This window comes from Rhynchophorus ferrugineus, unplaced genomic scaffold (assembly GCF_030347505.1).
Source record: "Rhynchophorus ferrugineus isolate W39M unplaced genomic scaffold, kcgeb_rfMv2 rfM510, whole genome shotgun sequence".
NCBI classification, from domain to species: domain Eukaryota; kingdom Metazoa; phylum Arthropoda; class Insecta; order Coleoptera; family Curculionidae; genus Rhynchophorus; species Rhynchophorus ferrugineus.
In genome coordinates, this window is record NW_027473087.1 from 27,501 (window position 1) to 34,509 (window position 7,009).

At 47.0% G+C, this 7,009-nt stretch overlaps 3 non-coding genes across 3 annotated transcripts in view; all 3 read right to left on the bottom strand.

The window, feature by feature from the left end:
- The window catches only part of LOC143206013 (large subunit ribosomal RNA), a 4,098-nt gene extending 2,934 nt beyond the window's left edge, over positions 1–1,164 (bottom strand). Inside the window, exon 1 of the ribosomal RNA XR_013008056.1 lies at positions 1–1,164. This exon is cut by the window's left edge and continues 2,934 nt beyond it. This is a non-coding gene — a ribosomal RNA (large subunit ribosomal RNA).
- Positions 1,165–1,583: 419 nt separating this feature from the next.
- On the bottom strand, positions 1,584–1,738 carry LOC143206012 (5.8S ribosomal RNA). The gene has a single exon (XR_013008055.1). It is a non-coding gene; the product is annotated as a 5.8S ribosomal RNA (ribosomal RNA).
- Positions 1,739–2,446: 708 nt separating this feature from the next.
- Positions 2,447–4,435, bottom strand: LOC143206016 (small subunit ribosomal RNA). Its single transcript, XR_013008059.1, has one exon. It is a non-coding gene; the product is annotated as a small subunit ribosomal RNA (ribosomal RNA).
- Positions 4,436–7,009: the final 2,574 nt, after the last annotated feature.

The following is a 7,009-nucleotide window of genomic DNA, read 5'->3' on the forward strand; positions in this document are numbered from 1 at the left end:
TCGATTTGCACGTCAGAATCGCTACGGACCTCCATCAGGGTTTCCCCTGACTTCGTCCTGACCAGGCATAGTTCACCATCTTTCGGGTCCCAGCGTGTACGCTCTTGGTGCGCCTCTTCTCGCGATGAGAACGAGACGCCCCGGGAATGCGAAGCGGCCACTTTTAAGGGTAAACCGCCCATCTTCCCTGAGTTCGTGCGAGACGAACTTTCACTTTCATTACGCCTTTAGGTTTAGTGATTCCCAATGACTCGCGCACATGCTAGACTCCTTGGTCCGTGTTTCAAGACGGGTCCTGAAAGTACCCAAAGCTATAGCGTCGCCGATCGGTCTAGGTCTGTTCGAGAACCTCGTCGCCAACAGTCATCAGAGGTCGGAAACGGCACCGGGTCCGATTACCGACGTGCATCTGACGCGCTTGCGACGAGCCGAACGCTAACGAGTAGCGGCCTTAAACCATTCGGTATACCGTCGAGCGAGTCGACCGCGAACACGAGGGTCCGTAAACGAAAACGGCGCGAACCGCAGTCTACGGTCTCCACCTCGAGCCTTAAGCCGACGCCCAACGGATCGCGACGTCCTACAAGGAGAAAAGTGCACGCGTTCGTCGCCGGATCGACGTACGAAAGGCGCGCGCAACGCCGAAACGTCACGTGTCACGCGATCGCACGCCGCCTACTACGAGCCGCGAATGAATTTCTCCCTTCGACCTTTCGGGTTTCTCAGGTTTACCCCTAAACGGTTTCACGTACTCTTGAACTCTCTCTTCAAAGTGCTTTTCAACTTTCCCTCACGGTACTTGTTCGCTATCGGTCTCGTGGTTATATTTAGCCTTAGATGGAGTTTACCACCCGCTTAGGGCTGCACTCTCAAGCAACCCGACTCTAAGGAGAGATCCTCTCGCCGTCAGTCACGGTCGCTACGGGCCTGGCACCCTCTATGGGCTGTTGCCCCGTTCAAGATGGACTTGGACGCGCGACGTAACGTCGAGATAATGGACCCTCCCGAACACCACATTTCCCGGCGCCCGATGTCGGTCGCGGGATTCGGTGCTGGGCTAATCCCTGTTCGCTCGCAGCTACTAAGGGAATCCTAGTTAGTTTCTTTTCCTCCGCTTAGTAATATGCTTAAATTCAGCGGGTAGTCTCACCTGCTCTGAGGTCGCTAGTTTAATATGCGTGGCGCTCGTAATCATCATAATAATGAAGATTAGGAGCCAATACGAAATATAAAAGTTTAGAATGGAAAAGACGCGCCGTCGAAAAACGGTGTTTTCTCCCTCGTATTCGAGAGACAACGCACCTACGATCCGACGTCGATTAAAAACTAATTTTATCGGATACGACGATCGTATTAATGGTGCGCGCTACGTTTATCACAAAAACGTGCGAACGACCGTTTTAAACACGTCTCATCCCTTTCATATTCGTACGACCCGTACGAGAGAGTTAGGTCACACGTACGGGTCCGCTGTCACGTTTTAGAACGTCGCGATCGAATCGCGCTTATACGCTCAGCACGCTCAGACATTTCTCGTCGATCGCGAAGATCAAAGAAAATCCGAGCAGTCTTGAAATGAGATACGACCCTCAGCCAGGAGTGGTCCGGGTATGAGATCCCAGGACCGCAATGTGCGTTCGAAATGTCGATGTTCATGTGTCCTGCAGTTCACAAGTTGACGCGCAATTAGCTGCGTTCTTCATCGACCCACGAGCCAAGTGATCCACCGTTTAGGGTAATCTTTTTTTAAGTTAGGTTTTAAACGCATATCGAAACGTTTCTATTATAAGACGACGACGACGACGACGACGCGCGCTCACGTCATAGACAGCGCTTGCGCCCCTTTCGCAGCCGCCGTCGACTTTAAAACGCTCTTACGGTTTATTTTCGTCTTCTCCACTACACACAACGAGAGGAGCGGAGACAGACTACTCGAAATGGTGACGTTCGTTGTAAATTTTCGTCGTCTCACCTCGTACGACAACAAAAGAGCATACGCTGATCATAGTTTGGCAATATTTTCGTAAACTAAATCTCACCCTTTTGGAATGAAACAAACGAAGGGTGATAAGATTTTCGTAAACTAATCACATTACCGATCATCGTATATGTTCGTCGATATGAGGATCGAAACGTCGATTAGAAATATAATTGGCAAAATCGTTTTATTTTGCGCTCGATTTGTCCATTTATAACGAAATCCGTCGTAGGCCGACGATTATTACTCGTCGTCCTATATAACAACATCTTCATCGTATATATCTCCGCTTTCGGGCGTACATCTTTTAAAACCATATATTATAGGTACCCGAAAACAGCTACGTTGACGACGTCGAAATTCGATCGGAACTTCCGAACTTCGTAGATGGCTCTTTAACGTTCGACAATGATTTTTACAGACTTGTACGTTTACCTATTATATATATATAGGCATAACAACACACTGTAATGATCCTTCCGCAGGTTCACCTACGGAAACCTTGTTACGACTTTTACTTCCTCTAAATGATCAAGTTTGGTCATCTTTTCCTACACATCGACGACGCCGAAACGCCATCGCGTGTCGATCCGAAGACCTCACTAAATCATTCAATCGGTAGTAGCGACGGGCGGTGTGTACAAAGGGCAGGGACGTAATCAACGCGAGCTTATGACTCGCGCTTACTGGGAATTCCTCGTTCATGGGGAACAATTGCAAGCCCCAATCCCTAGCACGAAGGAGGTTCAGCGGGTTACCCGGGCCGCTCGGCCAGGGAAGACACGCTGATTCCTTCAGTGTAGCGCGCGTGCGGCCCAGAACATCTAAGGGCATCACAGACCTGTTATTGCTCAATCTCGTGCGGCTAGAAGCCGCCTGTCCCTCTAAGAAGAATAGTTTGTACGCCGACAGTAAAAACCGCGCACGAACCGCGAAACCCGAAAGCAACGCGGCCGGCGGGCCTTTAGGATGTCAAAAAGCGCCTAGTTAGCAGGCTAGAGTCTCGTTCGTTATCGGAATTAACCAGACAAATCACTCCACCAACTAAGAACGGCCATGCACCACCACCCACCGAATCAAGAAAGAGCTCTCAATCTGTCAATCCTTCCGGTGTCCGGGCCTGGTGAGGTTTCCCGTGTTGAGTCAAATTAAGCCGCAGGCTCCACTCCTGGTGGTGCCCTTCCGTCAATTCCTTTAAGTTTCAGCTTTGCAACCATACTTCCCCCGGAACCCAAAAGCTTTGGTTTCCCGGAAGCTGCCCGTCGAGTCATATTAGGGAACGTCGACGGATCGCTAGCTGGCATCGTTTAAGGTTAGAACTAGGGCGGTATCTGATCGCCTTCGAACCTCTAACTTTCGTTCTTGATCAATGAAAGCGTTTTTGGCAAATGCTTTCGCTTCTGTTCGTCTTGCGACGATCCAAGAATTTCACCTCTAACGTCGCAATACGAATGCCCCCATCCGTTCCTATTAATCATTACCTCGGGGTTCCGAAAACCAACAAAATAGAACCGAGGTCCTATTCCATTATTCCATGCATACAGTATTCAGGCGAAATTTTAGCCTGCTTTGAGCACTCTAATTTGTTCAAAGTAAACGTGCCGGCCCACCTCGACACTCAGTAAAGAGCACCGCGGCAGGATTGAGTTGGGCCGTCGTAACCACGACGCGCACAACACGCACGCCGAAACGCACGCGCGACGGCGACGCGACACGACTAAGCCCACCGGCAGGACGTCTCGCGAAAAACACGCCAGTTAACACCGCGAACGATGAACCGGCGGCGCGAGACACAAATTCGACTACGAGCTTTTTAACCGCAACAACTTTAATATACGCTATTGGAGCTGGAATTACCGCGGCTGCTGGCACCAGACTGGCCCTCCAATTGATCCTCGTTAAAGGGTTTAGAGTGTACTCATTCCGATTACGGGGCCTCGGATGAGTCCCGTATCGTTATTTTTCGTCACTACCTCCCCGTGCCGGGAGTGGGTAATTTGCGCGCCTGCTGCCTTCCTTGGATGTGGTAGCCGTTTCTCAGGCTCCCTCTCCGGAATCGAACCCTGATTCCCCGTTACCCGTTACGACCATGGTAGGCGCAGAACCTACCATCGACAGTTGATAAGGCAGACATTTGAAAGATGTGTCGCCGGTGCGAGACCGTGCGATCAGCTTAAAGTTATTCAGAGTCACCAAGTTGTACGATGACGAGCGCGAACCCGAAACCGATTGGTTTTGATCTAATAAAAGCACTCCTTCCATCTCTGGTCGGAGCTCTGTTTGCATGTATTAGCTCTAGAATTACCACAGTTATCCAAGTAATTGTGGGTACGATCTAAGGAACCATAACTGATTTAATGAGCCTTTCGCGGTTTCACCTTAATTCGGTATGTACTGAGACATGCATGGCTTAATCTTTGAGACAAGCATATGACTACTGGCAGGATCAACCAGGGAACTGTTCTTATTATTTTATCGACACGAAGCAGATAAAACAAATACAGACACAGTTTATTTTATAAGTTTGACTTATAAAGAAACGTGTGCGTAAGACGACGATATATAATATATATCGACGACTAATAAAAAGGAGGTGCATGATAGCGCGCCTAGACGACGGAAAAACCGGTCCGAGGCGCCACGCTCTTACATTTTAATATTAGTTGTCTAATAAAACAAAACGATATCATCATCTTAGACACATCTTTTGTTTTTTTTATACACAACCGATCGACTAGGCACCCAATTATCTCGATTATCGACGACGATCGTCGACTACGTCGAAAATTGGATGCCGCAAAATATCGTTCGGCGTTTATAAGACCTCGAAAAACATTCTCTCCGAACCCTTCGCTAGATAGAAATATATAAAGCGACAAGGAAACCTCGTACGAGAAACGTTTCGTGATTTTTTATTTTATTCTCGCTCGGAGAGCAGAGAGCTATCGCAAAATGTGTTGCTGTTTTATGAACGTTCCGATGAAAAACCGATACGTCCATAAAAATAATAATTCCAATCGCATATGAATCGTGGATCATCTTCTTCTAACGAAGCCGAATGTTCCCGCCGAATTCGCGATCTCGCAGTGATACCGTCGTCGTCGTCGTACGCTTCCCGATATATCGAAAAAAACCGACCAGGAAGAACAACGAAACGACGATACAAAATCGCGAGAGCGTTACGAATATATAATAACACGACGAAATACGCTTTTTATTTAGATAAATAAAAAAATACGGTTCGGATCTTATATATTAACATATAATATGTAATACCACCTTCGCTGATCAAAAGCCACTCGGTAAAAGTGTCACAGCGCCGGTCGACCCGACCCGTCGTATCCGTCTCTCGTATCGCCCCACGTAGAAGCGCACACGATTTAAGCGCGGGTCTCTCGCCAGCTATCGGAAATGTATGGGTGTTTTAGAACAGATCGTTTATACGGACGTTGCGCAAATTTTTCGTTTTTACGTCTGCCCGTTCTCGTTATTATCGGAATGTTCCGATGAATAAACTTTAGCTTTAGACAACGTGAACTTCTAAAGCAATAATTTTAACCTCTCGTGTTAATACGTCCTCAGGCCGTTTCTAGACTGCCGATCACGTTCTTTAAAAGTCGGAAAATTCCGATCCATAAAATTATGCTAGTAGAATGTAAAGATCCTTCATAGGATGGATACTGTCACATATCGATACGGCGATCGGAGTAAAACTGTTCTCACGTATTTCAGGACATTTTAGGTTGTTACGTCGGCCCGTTCGTTATTATCGGTATATACCTATGAATAAATGTTTTGCTTGTAGAACGTAAGATTCCAAAAGAATGATTCGCCGAAACGATGGTGCACCCTTACGATCGGATATTTGCCGCTTATTGGCCATTTTCTATAATTCATCCGTTAGATATCGTTTATCGACTACGGATAAGGTTTTCCGATATCAGAATGTTCCTAAGGATGATTCGAAAGTGATTTGAACGAAGAATTTGATAGAATGAATCCTTTATTTATCCATTGAGTACAGGGTACGGAGTGTCTGCGGGGTCAGCTAATATATTATATTTCTCTCTCGACGTAATGGTAACTCGAAGTCCGAACCGCGCTCATGAAGCTCGGTTTCAATCCAATCCATGTTGGTCGGTTCCTCGAGAGGAACGCCGTATCTTCGCGGTCGACCGCCTAATGAATCAGGTGGTAAAAGTCCAAGCCCAGCGCGGCAACGGCAGGCGCGTTCAACGTTTTAACTGCCAATTCTACGGTCATTCATCGGCCAACTGTAAAGCCACTCCGGCCTACGTCAAGTCCCAAAGACAGAAATTCCCCGCCGAAATGCACCAACTGTTGAGAACCATACACCGCAAATTACTCGGGATGCAAGTGCCGACCTACTCCAAAAACAACCAAACCCAAAAGACCAATTCCTCCCCCCACTCATGTACGGGGAACTCAAGATAACAGTCGTCTGGCTGGTCTGGATTCCACTAGAACACGAACCCGATCTCCATTGGCGAAATACTCTTCGGAACATATTCAGATGACCAAGGAGATTTTCAGGCCATTTTCAACGCCATCAACCACACAGCTATTGGAAGAATTACTATCGGCCGGGATAATAGATGAGTTGGAACTTGGGCTTATTGCTCCAAGCGAACCAACTCACTACTCCTCCAATCGACCGACAATAATTGACTTTTTTATCTATCAAAATTCGAATCAAGCCTCTGACCTGCAAGTACTCCAAGATATCGATTCTGACCACAGGCCTATCCTCCTCACCCACCATCAGCGATTTTCCACTGAGTTCCACTGTCCCCAAGCAAGGTCAACCTAGTAAACGAAAAAAAAAGTATCTTCTCTTTGACGATCCTCATTATATTAGGACGATAGTTCCATTCTAAATTCTTGATTAATTACAGTTCCTATTTGTTCATTTCGAGACGTTCCCGTGATTAATACTTATCGTGTAGAAATTAGCCACAATCCACAATTAGCCACAGTTAGGAAAAATAAATTAATTATCATATAGTCATA